This window comes from Prinia subflava, chromosome 11, assembly GCF_021018805.1.
Source record: "Prinia subflava isolate CZ2003 ecotype Zambia chromosome 11, Cam_Psub_1.2, whole genome shotgun sequence".
Taxonomy (NCBI): Eukaryota; Metazoa; Chordata; class Aves; order Passeriformes; family Cisticolidae; genus Prinia; species Prinia subflava.
The window spans coordinates 7,122,494-7,138,074 of NC_086257.1; the positions used below are offsets into that span (position 1 = coordinate 7,122,494).

At 44.5% G+C, this 15,581-nt stretch overlaps 1 protein-coding gene across 1 annotated transcript in view; it reads right to left on the reverse strand.

The window, feature by feature from the left end:
• Window positions 1–5,375, reverse strand: part of SPSB4 (splA/ryanodine receptor domain and SOCS box containing 4) — an 83,992-nt gene extending 78,617 nt beyond the window's left edge. The window contains exon 1 of the mRNA XM_063408405.1: window positions 4,871–5,375. The gene's annotated coding sequence lies outside the window, so the exon portion shown is untranslated. The remainder of the gene's footprint in view (window positions 1–4,870) is intronic.
• Between the last annotated feature and the right edge of the window lie 10,206 nt (window positions 5,376–15,581).

Sequence of the window (15,581 nt, forward strand, 5' to 3'; positions counted from 1 at the left end):
GGAGGCTTCAGGAGATGCGCTCCTGCAGTCTGGACCGTGGTTAATTCTCAGGGTATGGACCCATTTCTGTAGGAAGCAAATCCTCATTCTTCTCATGAGACACTGTAAATGCAACCAATCTTTTCTCTTCCTCAAAATCTCTTGGCAAGATTTCCCTTAGGAGCTGTTACTGCAGAAAGGCACAACAGCAGACAAGTGCACACCAGACCTCAACAATAGGTTACGGTGAGAAAGGCAGTACAGGAACAAGCTTTTGGAAATTCATGTTTAAATCAAGCAAGCAAACTCATCTGCTGTACACAGCTCTGAAAGAATTAGCTTGCAATCAGCTCCAAGATGGATTTCCTACACTGCTGCACACCAAAGCTCACTTGTCCCTTCAGCTGCTGACAAATCGTCAAAGATAAAGTTGCTAAGTCACCACACTCTGCAATGCAACACAATAAAACTTGTCATCTGACACTTGTCATGAGCAGGATTACCCCACAACGTTCAATCCAAAGATATGCAAAATAAGCACAGGGAAGCAAAAAATTATACAGAATACTGCTCAGCATTGGTCTACGTTCAAATGACGTCAGCATGAACAGATTCAGGTCACACAAGCACCCATGTTTAAGTCCAGGCACCTCACCGCTTACTAAGAACGGAAATAGATATAAATTCTCCTCACATGCTTCTTAGCTATGACCAAATCACAGCAAATTATGTAAAATTTCTGCATTTCAACTGCTACAGAAATTAAATGCTGCACCACATTGGCCTCTGAGGCAACAGTGACATCCACTTAAAAACGACACTCTCCAAAAAATATAAACATGCACATATGTGCATTTAATTAGTAGTACCTGACACTACTCCATTCCTGGTGGAAAAGGAGCCAAAGGAAGGAAAGTGGGGAGCTCTTTAACAGAGCAGAAGCAGCCAAAACAGAGCCATCAAGTTTTCATCAATTACTGCCAGTCAAATGGCAGCTCTTAGCCCAAAGTCACAGCACCCTGTGAGCACTGATCCCTTAACCACCACTGCTACCAAAAAACATAACCCACATTTTCTAGCTCTCCTTTATGCATTTACCACCAAGGCCACTGGAGCACACTGTTAAATCTCTTCTGGGCAAGGATTTTTCCCTGACAGGCTGTGAATGCTGCTGAGTATACTGATTCCCATACACTTCCCAAACACGAAAAAACACACCAAAATGAACTTTTAATTTTATCACCATCCAGTCTAAAGGTTTGTGGGCTGTAGAGCTGTACAAGCAGCTGAGGAGAAGGCATTTCCTGACATCACTGCAGAACATCACCTGAAAGCAGGATTCAGACAGCATCCACCATTTCAGATACTTTAACTCTTGAGGGAGCACAGGTCAAGCACACAACACTGCTGGCTTCAGGCAACAGCAGCTTGGACACGTAACAAAATAACAGACATCTCTTGTTCTTTGGGAAAGTTAGCTATCAGTGAAGTTGCATTCAGCCCTTCTGGAGCAGCACTCTCCAGTGTACCAGCAGCACAGTCTAGCACCAGTGGTAGGGATGCACACACGCCTTTTCAAGGCAAAAAGCAACCAACCAACCCCCACAAACAACCTGAGCCTGAGCTGACTAAGTTAAAGAAGTCAGAAGACACGAACTGCTCTTCCAGGAAGCACATGATGCATTAATATCTTACCCTACAGCACAACCTACGTCAGCTAACAGAGCATGTTGCAAAGACAGCCCCAAGCCACCCCCGAAGGCTGCGCATGCTGCAGAGTGACACAGATTCACCAACATATACACAACCCCATTAAAAATACAGTGGGTGAGGTAGCTGTCTGGTCTGGCAAGTTTCAATCCACAGCACTTGTTGATTTTCAGTCAGTCCAACAACACCAGCTTCCAGAATTATAAGCAAATATTTATCCATATGTAGAAACTTCACAGAGAGTTTTGATTTCAAAAACTGGTTAACTGTTCAGTGGGCAGGTTCAACCAACGCCTTCATCACAGAAAATGGATCTATTCTGGCTTAATAAATACTTAAAATTCCCAGGACAACAAACATGGCTTGCATCTCCACTAGCCTCAAGGTGCATACTGCACTGACAGAGCTCAGATGGACTGCATCCATCCATCCATCCATCCATGCAGAGCTCTGCCAGCACGGAGCCCTGCATCCCTGAGCCACCAGCCCAGCTCTGCTTCCTGGACGGCGCCAGCAAGGTGGGCACCCAGCAGGACCAGCCTCCCCTGCTCTCTACCATCAGTCTCACCTCAGCCTTCAGAGACAATTTATGAAGCCCAGCAACATTTACATCCATCCTCTGTCCTGGGAAACCTGCTGAGAAGAAAATGCATCTAGATTTCCTTTACATGGATATTCTATTAAGAACAGAGCATTCATCCTCATTAACTGATGCAGGAAATAGATGTATCAAGGCCACTCTGCATTACCATTATTCAACCTGGGATTTACCACTGCGAGAGAATCAAGTTTACACTGAAGTAAAATTGCCCCAGCACAAAAGGAATGGAGCAGAGGATGTCAGTGCAGTAGTGAACAGCCCGGCAGACTGAGAAGAACAGACAGCTAAAACACAGCATGGCTTACAGAACTTAAGGCATCCCTCTTTCTACCTTCCTCTTCTTGGCCATGAAGAATTACCAGGATGGGACAGCTGAGTATCTAGTATGATCTTGCTAATCACTTCAGCCAAGGATTTTTAATAATGATATCTCAGAAAATCATGTAATGCCTTCTTCCTCAATGCTGTCACTATGTCTCAAATGCGTAACAAAACAGCTCCTCATAGGAAAACTCCCCAGCTGTCTCAAAAGAAGCCAACGCAAAGCAAACATCACATGGAGTCCTGTGACATGGTATTGAGTACCACTGTGAAAATAACTTTCCTTCTCCATGAAAAGAGGTCAATGTCCTATACACAGAAGAGGGGAAAACAGTGATTATGAAGGAAAATGAGACAAAAATAGCTGCCTTGAATTTTCTTGGTACATGGAAAATCCATTACAAAAGTTTGCACAGCAACAATGAAGCCTGACAAGTTAATGACTTGTTGCTTGTGGAGTCACAGGAGAGATGTCCCATCATTCAGAAATTCCTATGCTGCACAAACACGAGTCATAAAGATGACTGTCATTTGATCAAACCAAAAATCAGAAGTTTTGGTTCTTTCAAGAAATAAGATATCCAATTAATACTTCTCATGGGAGGGGTTTATGCTTCTCTTAAAAAACCCAAAAACCCAAACGACAGCAAACAAACAAAAAGCCCACCATGAACAACACCCCCCAAAACAACCAACCAAACAAAAATCCCAAACAACCCCCCAAAACACAAAACCAAACCCCAGAAGTCTCACAACTCAGAAAAGCTCCTTGCTAAAAGGTGGCACTGCGTCCTCAGTGGCGAGCCCCAGAGCCTGTTGAGCAGGAAGCCCGGAGCTCCAGAGCCGGCTGCAGTGACATTTGCAAAGACAAACAGGCCGAAGGGCTGGGAGTGAGCACAGGGAGCCCAACAGCACCAGCGTGTACTTCCAGAGCAACACCCACACGAGGGCCTCAGGAAGGCACGGAGCTGGGAAGTTCTCTCATCCTGGCGCTGTAGGGAAGTACCGAGTCTCCCTTCAGCCCTGGCAGAAGCACAGGACGGTCATCCAAGGACATCCGGAGTCAGCAGCAAGACACCGAGGCACATTAGCTACCAAGGAAACCAGACTTACATGACTAAGGCCAGTTATAAAACTTCCGCTTGTTGTTAGGAGAATGTACAGTATCTGGCATTTCTCTGTCAGCAGCACCAAATAATCTACCAGCAATTCGATATTCATGTCCCTGACGGGCTGCTTTAGTTACAGAAACAACATTAAAAATGTAGCATCCTTCGAGATACACTGCACAAGTCAGGCCACTTTCAGCCACAAGCATCAACTCTCCGGCACTGTTTTTTTTTTTCTCCTGATAAGCTCTTTTGCAGCGTGGAGATATCTTATCAGGGATTGCTTCTGTCACCGGAAGGCAAACAGAGCACTGTGAAAATATCAGGTATGACTTAAGCACCGAAGGGCTGTAGCCAGCATCAAACCCGCAGCTGAAGTGGTGTCTGGCCATCTCTCTCTATATAGGACACTTTCCACCCTGTAGCAGTCTCCACTCGCGTCCTAGGCACAAAGAAATAAACTCGCTGCCAGCACGGACGCTGCCACATCAACGCCGGAGCCCCTCCAGGAACGAGCGGGGCTGCGAGGGCAGCGCTCGGTCCCCTGCCCTCGGTCCCCGGCAGGAACAGCTCCTTTACAGCGGCAGCAAACCCACGGCCCGGCTCCGGGCTCTTACGAGCAACGCGAGGGCAAATTCAGTCAATACCTTCCTTTGTTGAAACTCCAGTCTCGCATACAAATTCAGGTTTGTCTTGACGGAGGTTCAACTTCCCGCTTACGGAGAAGATAGTTTAGTATTTCAGATTTGTCTAAACACCTGAACTGAGGTTTGGCTTTTACAGCCTGAAAAAGCACCAAGTAACCACTGTAAAACATTAGCTTGTGGCAATCATTAGGCAAGAGGGTTTGCGTCCGGCAGCGCAAAGCCAAATACATTTAGTTTACAAGAAACGTAGATCTCTAGTTATCCAACATCTAGAAATAATTCTCTTACTCAGCTCAGGAAACTAATTTCTACTGTAAACCACTTCATTATAAAGCAGAAAACGGCTCGCAAGTGTATTTCTTCCAACACCAGCTTGAAACCCAGCACTACTAAAAAAAAAAAAATCAAACAAGAACCACCCCCCCCACAAACGCGTCTTTACATACTGTGCAACAAAACACCGAATTCCCACGAACTAAGGGATTCGCCCATCGCAAACTTACCATAAACGCCCAGCACGGCACCGCCGCCGATCCGCTATGCCGGCAGAGAGCGGACCCCGGGGACGAGGCGCGGAGCACAAGTAAACAAACTCGGGAGCCGCCGTGGCCGAGCTCGCCGCGCTCGGAGCCCGCGCTCCCCGCCCAGCAGAGGCTGCTCCCGCCGCCGGCTGCCTGCGGCTGCCCCGGGGAGGCGACAGGGGCCGGGGGCGGCCGGGGGAGCCGCGGCTCGGAGCGAGGCGGGCGCCGCGCCCGGGGGACCGCGGGCGGCTGCGGGCTCGGGGCGGCCGGGCCGCCCGGGAGCCCTGCCCGGGGGCGGCGGCCTGCGGCGGCTACCGGGCTTTGTGCGCGCTGCCTCCCCCTGGGCCGCCCGCCGCCGCCTCATGCGAGAGCCGGCACAGCTGGGGAGCGCGGCGAGCGCCGTGCCCCCTCGCGAAAGTCGATCCCGCTGATCTCATCACCGCTGGTTACTAATCCAATGACCGCGGAATTAACAGCAGATGGCAACGCCCCTTCCCCCCGGCCCGGCCCGGCCCGGCCCCTGCGAGCGCGGCGCGGCTCGGCGCCCGCAGAGCGCAGCGCGGCCGGGCCCGCCGCTCACGGCGGAACTCGCCTCGGGCACGGCAAACTTTGCCAGCGGCGCGCTGGCCGCCGCCTGCCGCCCGCATCGCCACCGCCCCGCGGGCCACAGCGGCGGCTTCGCACCTCCGGCAAAGCACCGCGGCATCTTCCGGCGTGCCGCTCACAACGGGGAGCGACCGGGAGGTGCCCGAAGTCCCGCTGGCGGGTCCCTGCGGGCGGCTCACGGTGTGCGGGCAGAGCCGAGCCGGGCGGGACCGGACAGTGCCGTGCAAACGCGGCACCCGCGTCCTCGGCGCTGCCGGGACCCGACGGGAGGTTGGCATTGTCCGGGCTCTGCGAGCCAGATACATGCGGGTGGAACTCTAATTATACTTTTGGCTGCCAAAACCAACCCCACACTCTTAGGCGAGCTTCGCGTCTTCTAGAAGGCTACGGGCAAGGCAAGCCCTGTCAGACCAGTGCAAGTTACAAAACAGTCATAAAGGTAAGTGCTTCGATCACAACTCGTTAATATCAGTAAATAACAACCTGAAGAACAGTGGTTTCTAACCCTAATAAGCTCGGCCCTAAATCGCCCTCCCTCCCCTCTGCTCCCTAGGAACACCAGCACAGGTTGACACACATTTCTTCTCGCTCATGCATGCAGTGCTTGTCCACACTCAAGAAATGTTACACGCTGCTTCTGCTCAGGCTGTGCACTTCTCACCCCAAAACTATCTTCTCTTAGAGACCCCAGACCAGAAAGGTGACATAAAATAACTGTCTCTTGTAGGACAAGAAAATAAAAATTGAGAAAGGTGAAGAAAACCTTACTGATTAGTAAGTATTTTTCCTCAAATTCTGCTTTTCTACCTATGCATTGTACTTTTAGTGATGGAGAGACGACAATTTTTCCCCCCTCCACTTTCATGCTGATACTTATTTCTACAGTATTTTTATTTGTTTTACTAAAATGTTCAGACAGGCTTTTAGCAAAGAACTGAGCCAGACAAGAGAAATATCCATGCTCAGACCATTAAAAAATGGAAAGGAAATTCTGCAAATTCTTTGAGAGTCTTCAGTCAATAAATCCTCCATATGAACTGCAGTAAAACTGGCTGTGTTTCACACATGCCATGTGAGCAGAAAAAAGTGTCAGATAATGGCAGCACCCCTTCTGTGAGGACCTAGTGGTGCCTCAAGGGGTCAGACACTCCTGAACCCAAATGAAATATTCTAAAGAGTATTAAACTCCAGTGCCTCTCCAGACCCTGCATGCACACCTGTCCCCACAGCCTTTGAGATGTACGGTAGATAGAAAGCACAGCATGAATGGGAGTTTTCTATCTACTCCACAGTTCTTTATGCCTAGGAAAGGCTTTCTGCCACTTCCCATTCCCTCAGGCAGTCTTTGTCTGGTTTATATGTACATGCTTGGAAGTCTTGCCATGAGTAGTCATCTGTGCTCTTACCAGCAGACAAGACATTACATTACTGAATGTAAATCCTCTCCTTGGATGTGACCACCAGCTAATGTCTGTTCTGTGGCACTCACTGGGAAGAGGAGCCTTAGAATGAGCCATGTCTGAACAATCAGTGGGCAAGTCTGTGCCTTGGAGGATGTTTTGCTTTCCTCAGTTTTAAACAGCCTTGTTTCTCTTAAAGCTTTTCCCAAAACAGCAGAGTCTCCTAACACTTATTTTGGCATCCAGCAGTGTGTTTTCCAGTGTAGGATGGGATGTGGTCCTTCCTGCCTGTGCCCAGCTTGATGCAAAAAGCGAATTTGGAAAGACTTTCTACATAGTTTGTAATACTAATTCTATAAAAGGAGATTAAAGAAATCACATTACAAGTCAAGCTTTGTATCTTTTCAGCCAGCTTTAGACACATAGATCTGAAAAGTGCACAATGCAGAGATCAATCAGGCAGCACAGAGTTTTGGGAACACACTTCATGTGCAAATGTGAAAACACTTGAGGGTGTAGAAGGTGTCATTTTGATTAATGAGGGCTACAACATGCCATTTGTATATAGATGAGAATATAAAAGAATAGGAAACAATCACCTGTTAAAATATTAACGTGATTTTAAAATACGCTTGAGCGTGGTACAGATACAGCCCATTCTTTTGAGCTGATCCTGTAAAATACCTGGGGAGGGGAGGAAGAGGCACATGTTTGTGTAACATTACAAACCTTTCAAGATAAACTCTGTGACATAAAGTCAACAAAAACAACCATTTGGTATAGTTCCTGGAGCTGTGCATCACAAAAAGCAGAACCTAGGCTGTGTCATAAGCACTGTGCATTACTCACATTCCCCAAAGTCTTCCACTACTTTGAAATTACCTCACAAAATAAGAATCAGAGTCAGAGAGGAAATCTTGAGAATTACACACTTTATGCTTGACTGAGAAACACCATGGATAGATGGTGAAGGCCAGGTGAGAAATCTTCTGCCTCTCCAGTTGCTTGGAATTGTTGGGCAGAGAGCTGAGAGTAAAAGTCATTCACTGTTGCCCATGAAACACTAAGTGCAGTTAAGAAAAAGTGAGGAAAATGAAAATTTAGATCTTCTTTAGTTAAAGAAGATGGTAATCTGCTGTCTACTTGTGTCTCACATGAGACTCATCATTTGAAGTTGTATCCTGGCATCTGACAGCAAACAGGCCAAAAAGATGTAACTGCCCAAATTTGTTCTTTCCCTACACACTCACTTCCAAGGTAAGTTCCACATTATTGCATGGTGAACCTTCCTACACCCTCAACTCCACTTGGAAGCAATTAGGAAACATTTCTTACCCACACTCACAAAAGTACTGAGTCCTGATTCTGTGATCCATTTAAATAACTCATCACATCAGATATTTACCCACCTGGTTTCTGGGCACTCCTATACTTGGAGTGGCTCCATCTGCTCTGGTGTTTTGTAGAGGGCTGAGTGCTCTGCTGACATTCCAGGCTGCCCTGCTGCTGCCTGGCTGGCCACACAGAGCTGTGTCCCAGCACAGGCAGAGGGAACTGCAACAAAAGGACATTTAGGCACTGCTGCATCTTGTGCATTTACATCCCTGGAATTCTTCCTACTTCCAAACTGGAGTTTTGGGTGAGCTCCAGAAAAAGGCAGAGGGGAGAGTTGAGTGAGGCCACAGAGAAAAGGTTATAAGTTGATGGACAGTGTGGACAAAGCCCACCTGGAAATCCATTAGACAAAACAAATACACATCTGAGATTTATGGATTGTAAAGAACTGTGTTTCATTGCAGTATAATTTCCATTTATGGTGCTTAAGTATTGCATATTATTTCTAACAGCCCTCTTAAATACAGCAGTACTACAGTCATCATTCCTAGAGAGGAGCCAAAAATGAAAATTATTATAAAAATGTGTATTTCCATACGTTTTAGATATCCACATAACTATAGTACTTTAAAGTCCACAAAATTCCCACTCAAGATGTTTAAACTTGAAGAGTATTCCAGTCCTAAAGCTCTGCTTCCATGAATGCTGGACATTTGTATGAAAGTCCCCAGAGAAGCACAGAAGCCTCTGCCTTGCTCCAGACCTTCAAAACCCTGGACAGAGCTTCTGCCCATGGGTGTTTCCATCCTGACCTGGCCATATCCTGGTAGCCATGAAATCAGACTTTACCACTGCTCCTTGGAGCCTAGCAAAACCATTACCCAAGAAGCCAGGAGACTGCATCTCTTAATGAACTGACAAATTGCTGCTGAAACTGAGATCTGCTTTCCTAGGTCATTGGGCAGAAGTTAGAATTTACTTTGTTAGAGTTCATCCCCTTGCAAGCAAATGACAAAACCCCACAGAGATTAGGAAATCAGCACTTGCATAAATGTTTCCTTAGTTCAAAGAGTCTTAACTCAGGATAAAGATCCTGGACACCACATTTGACAAATAAGGATGGCATTCAGAAATACTTAACAATTCTAAAGTAGAGTATTTTAAAATGTCAAGAGTCCATCTATTTAAAAGCAGAGTTACTTGCACTCTTAGATATACTTCCAAAGCTTATTGTGTACTTCAAGTCCTGTAACACAGTCAAGTCCCTTTCCCAAACACACAAGATAATGCCAAAAAAAATCAGACTATACATACATAATACTTCCAGGTAAGAAGAAAGCAGCTCAACTTCCCCTCCATTTTCCTTGTGTTATCTCCATCAGAGCTCATGGTCTCAAGCACTGTCTGAAGGAGCTGATTTCTCTGTGGAGCTGGTATTCAAGTTTTTCTCTCAGGCCAAATTTCATTGGACAACGACAACCATGAGTTTCCACCAACACAGAAATAAGAAAGTACAAGGTTTTTAGGGAATGGTTTTCCCTTAAACACTGTAACAACTCCTTGGCCTGGGCTAGCATTAAACAGGAGAGGGACATCTCAGAGGATCCAACAGTCAATTGATAAACAATGGAAATTGTTATTACAGTACTGAAAACAACCCAAACCCCATTCTACTTACTTATTTTAGGTTCTGCGTAACCTAAGGAGCAAATTCCAAACCCAGAAAGCTCTGTCTGGGAATGGTCTCTGAAGTGGCAGTTCCTGTTTGGGAAGCCCAGAGAGCCTGTGCCTCCTGCTGGCTCCTCCAGCATTTGCTTAAAGCTTGCTTTGAAACTACATCAGACCCTTGAAGTCTTTACAGTGCCACAAAGCCCATCAGAACCTGACTGGTGGTTAATTCACATCCCAAATTCTGTGGGCTCTGCTTTGAACTCTAATAATAACTGTAATAATCTCTTGCACTAGCTTTAATTTCAAGTGGTATTACTACATCATGCTGCCTTCAGTACATTGCAGGAATCACATGCAGCTGTAGGAAGGTGGATGTCAAGAGAAGAATTCAACACAGATTTTTCAGTTAGAAGAGATGGCTATAGATTCTGGGACAGTGGCTGATAAAACAACACCACCCAAACCTAAGGCAGTATAAAAGATTGCTGACACTGTACATAATGTGGTTGTTTTGCTAAAGGACGGGATAGTGACACAAGTTTGGGGTGCAAGTGGATTCTCATTTAGCTCACTTAAATCTTTTTTGATGCAAAAATAGCATCTCACCTTGATTTAGACTAAATCATGACTGATCCAACCTCCCTGGCTGCATTTGCTCCCTATGCATTCATTCTGTTACCTCAGCTACTACACATGTGAAGGAAACTCAGATGTTGTTGATACTTTTGATAATATTGGTTCTTGTCCATTGAGCCAGAGAGAGAACAGGTCTTTATGGCCTCTCACAGGAAAGTCTTGACTCTAAAGTTAGCAAGAAGCATTTGCAATGATCTTTCTCTCATTTTTTCTTTTAATATGAATACAACATCCCAGAATAATTAGTTGTGGAAATCCACAAGGTGCATACTTTGGATTACAGGCCATTTGGGCGTGCAGAACCATAGCACATTAGCTGTTCTTTGAAATCCTGTCATGAGCTCATGTGGGTAGGTCTGTCACTCAGATTTCCCCACAATATATTTCTGGAAATGTATGTAATAATAATCTATTTCTTGTACACAGTGTTTAGAATTTTTTTAACTGAAACAGACTGCTTTTGTTTCAAAACTGCTTTCCTAAACTGCTTAGTGGGTAACTTCCATGAGATTTCAACATATAACTATCAGACAAATGAAGAGGTAGGTAATTTTTTTTTTAAATGTCATGGTTTATCCTGCATTCTGCCTTGCATCTGAAAGAAAAATCCTGCTTTTCCCAAAACTTATGGAAGCTGTATCAAAGGTGATTTATTCAAATCCTTCCTATAAAAATACACTTCTGCTGTTACTCAGCACATTTCAGACATTCACCTTTGATTTAGAGGGTTTTTTTTAATATATATGTATATATAATATTCTGGAACCATTAGTACACCCAAGTCTTTTACTATTTCATAATCTCACTTTCTATGTTAAAAAGCCTGATGATAATTACTACTTCTAAAAAGATTAAAAATCTCTTTAGAGATTTTTATCTAATCTGTTTAAATATTAGAAAAACATGTCTTAGCAACATGCTAGCTCATTTTTTAGAGAGCTAAAAAATCTTAACACTTTTTTTTATCCCATTAAACAACAACTAAACAAAAAACCCCTACAACTTTGTTTTCCAGCCCTGAAATAATTACTCAGAGTTAACACTTAGGCCTGACTAATACCAGTGTGGACTCTTTTTTTTGCTCAGACTGACTACCAACATCTGAAACTCCAGGAAACTCCATCTGAAACTCTCAGAATGTGTCACCTTTGGCTGTTCCCTTATTTGAAGGGCAGAAGAGAGGGAAGAGAACCTCAAAGGTTTTTCAGTAATTGCCACTGGAAATTTCTGGGAATACTCTGACAACTGTAAAGTCTTCTCAAAAGCATTTTGTTTCAGTAAAAACAAACTGCTAAACATTCCAGGTATCAAATATGGCCCATGTGAATTCAGAACATAGTAAAAAGGCTGTGTTAGTTGCTTAGCTGCAGTGATCTAGAAAGCAGAATATAAGAGACACTCTACTAATTCTACGATATTTTCTGGGGTTTAATCTTCAACTTCTGCAGTGCTTGTTTCTTCAGCAAACCCAATAAGGAGGTTTAATTTATTCGGCTTCCCTCCCTCCCCAGTTCGAGATTTACAATGAGACACATCTTCAGCAATTTTCCCCAGGAGATCTTGTTTCTTCAACTTGAAGACATCCAATTCACTTCAGAAGCAAAGTCAGTGCTTTTTATTATCCATTAGACAATTAGAATGTGATTCTTCTGCTGAAGGCTGTGGCTGCAGGCAGCCATCTGGGGTCTGAGCACACAAAGGGCTCTTGGGAAGGGTGTGCGCACAAAGGCGCCGCGGGCATGGGGAGGTGTGCGCCTTGCAAAGACACCCGTTTGTCTCTGGGTTACTGAGGGGCTTTTTTGAGGGTGCCATAAGCGTCTGATCACAGCATCTGAGCCCTCAGATGGCAGACATCAGCTCCAGCAAGGACAGATGGTGAACAAAGGTGAAAAGCACACAATGCGCGGGGGCCAGGAGAGCACTTCCACCTCTCCCTTCAGTCCTGGTACAATTCCTGTGACATCGTGGGCTGTGAAAAGTGTGGCCCTACAGCAGCAAGCCACTGTTAGTGTTGTCTCTGAAGTATTGCCAGCCCTGCCTGGGACGGTGCACAGAGCGGCACCACCTCTGTGAAGGAAAACAACACGGGCTGCAGCCAGTTACTGCTCTGGCTTATTGTTTGTCAGGGGAGACACAGCTCACTGGCTGGCTTCTGCAAGCGAAACTCAAGGTCTGAGCAGAGAAAGAAAACAATTATATCATTTGACACACTCAGCCATAATTCACTTGTCTTCCAGTCTTTTATGATTAATTTAAAAATAGGATTGAGAAGTTACAAGCTGCCCTCCAATAGAGCTTTTTCTTATGGTGGTTTATGTGCAGTTGACACAGTGTCAGATATACTCTGGGATACATCCCACTGCTAACTAAACTCTGAAAGAACAAGGGTACTTCTAGCCCATCTTGTGCTACTCTAAAAACTGAAAAAGAAAAAAAAAGAGAGGATAAAATGTTTTATATCTTATTTAAACAGCAAGGATGTAGTGTCTAAACAGGCAATAAAGCCCAAATATTTAAATAAAGAGCAGGAATGTCAGCAAGAAAACAAAAAAATCAAAGAGATTATAGTTCAATACAAGAAAACATATCAGTCTTCTGATCAGGCACAATCCTTGCCAAATTTGTAAAATACTTAAACTACTGCAGTTGCTGCTGTCTAGGAAAGAAAAGTCCTTCCTTTTTCCTTTTGCAATATTTTCTCTCTTGAAAAATAGAATGAAATTAAAAAAGGTAGAGCGCTTGCATATTTTGGTACACAAAACAACCTACTAATTAAAAAAAAAAAAAGAAATTACTGTGGTCTGTCTTTCTTCCTATTCTGAAAGAAAGAGGAATATTTAAAAGCCTTGAAAGACTTTTCTTGTTTTGTGAAACATTGCCCAGGCATGGACATGTTCAGCATCTTTGGAAAGGTTGTCAGTTGTTCACTTTAGACTCTGAAAATTGATCCATGAACAAATAGTGGCTCTTTGTGGATTAGCCCATCTGCCTGCCAGCTGGGGGAGAAGGTGGTATTGTAGTAACAGCTGCTCCCACAAGTTGTGCTGGTTTTGGCTGGGACAGAGTTAATTTTCTTCAGAGTAGCTTGCTCAGGGCTATAGTTTGGATTTGTGCTGGGAGCAGTGCAGAGAATGCAGGGTGTTCGTGACTACAGTCAGGGCTTTTCTGCTCCTCAGCCCCGCAGTGAGTGGGGTGGGGGTGCAGAAGGACTGGGGGAGGCACAGCCGGGACAGCTGATCCCGGGAAATCTGGGGGAAGAGGGAAGGAGGGAACACTGGAGTGATGGTGGTGGTGTCACCCTTACAGTGCTGGAGCCCTGCTGTCCTGGGGATGGCTGAGCACTTCACCCAGGGCAGGGGATGAATGCATTCCTTGTTCTGCCTTGCTTTACCTGTCTTGATCTCAGCTCATGAATTTTGCCACTTTTACTCTTCCCGTTGTCTCCCCCATCTGACAAGGGGGTGAGTGAGGGCTGTGTGGGGCTCAGGCACCAGCTGGGGCTCACTTATGACACCAGGACAGCAGGACATGAAAGAACAAGGATGAGGAACACGTGGAGGAGAGCTTTTATTCAGGAAGCCTGTGAATTTTGAATGGGATCAAGATGAGCTAATTTATGTGCCACTGCCACAGAAATGTGCCACTACCATATCACCACAGAGAAAACACAACGCAACGTTAAAAAAAGAAATCAAACAGGACTATGTTAATTTGTTTAGAGAAAGAAGAAAAAACCTATTCAGGACGAATACAGAGTCCCCTCTGTTATCTGCAGTTTTGGTGTAAAGGCCCCTAAACCTTGAGAGCCAGGATTTCTTTTGTATTTCTATCACAGCAGAGCTCCAACCTTCAAAAGATGAAAATGAAGTGTGTATGCAGCTGGAGATATCTTTGTTTTTTCACCTTTAGCGTTATACATTGTCATCAATCAAATAGTCCTGTTCATATCAATGTAGCTGAGTCAGGCAGAATTTCCACTATAACAACCTGGTTTCCTTAGGAGTTAATGCTGCTGTATATTTTGTCTCTAAGTTGAGCCTGCTTTCCAAATTTTAGCCTGCATTTAGCTTGAGACCAACTCTATGCTACAAAGACCATCCTACAAGCCAATTAACAGCTTGAGTTTCCTTGAATTCACTGGGAGAAAAGGATATTTAATGGAAACTGTGGAGAGCAGGACTGGAAAAATTAAGAATTTTCTGTGCTAGAAGTTAAACAAGGATTTCATAAACTCTAATTTTTTTCCTCCCTCCAGTTACTTGGATCAACACATAGACTGCAACACAGCATTCCTACCTACAAGCTATTAACTTGTAATTAATATCTTCCTACATGCCATGATCCAAGAATTTTAGCAGAACAGCCTGTTGGGAAGGAATACTGTCACATACCTCACTTGGTGACACCAGGAAGTGCAGTCAGTACATGAAACAGGATATGCCAAGAGCTCCTTTCCTTTGAAAGATTGACTGGTTTATATCTAAATTAATAATTGTATGGTACTATGGATTTTACTATGCTGAACTCTAAGTACTTCAACTGTTTTCACTTTTTTAGAGAAAACTTTTCATTTTCTTTCTTTTAATCAGACTTATCAAAATACGTCCTTAAGGGAAACAAAGCCATTGTTTAGCTCTAATAATGAACTATACTCTCAGGATATAGTCCAAAATATAATATGAAATACTTTGAGGATTCTATATGCATAGTATGTAATGGAATGTTTAATGTCTGCAGTTGCTGATTGTTCTGTCCAGAAAAGGAAATATGTTCAAAAAGCAAATTCTTCCCAATCCTGTTATATGACAGAAGGGCTATTTGACAAGCAAGAAAGAGGACATGTAACAGCAATCTTGTGTTGTTCAGTGCCCAAGTTCAGAGTTTAACTGCTACTTACACCATGTTCCCGCAGTCAGATGTGCCTGTAGTGCCAGAACAATAAACCCCATCTTGCATACATGTAAAATACTAAACCTCATCAGAATTGCCTTCCAGAAAGGCAAACCCACTCACTCGGCAAGATCTTTGGGGAAAACTGATACTAT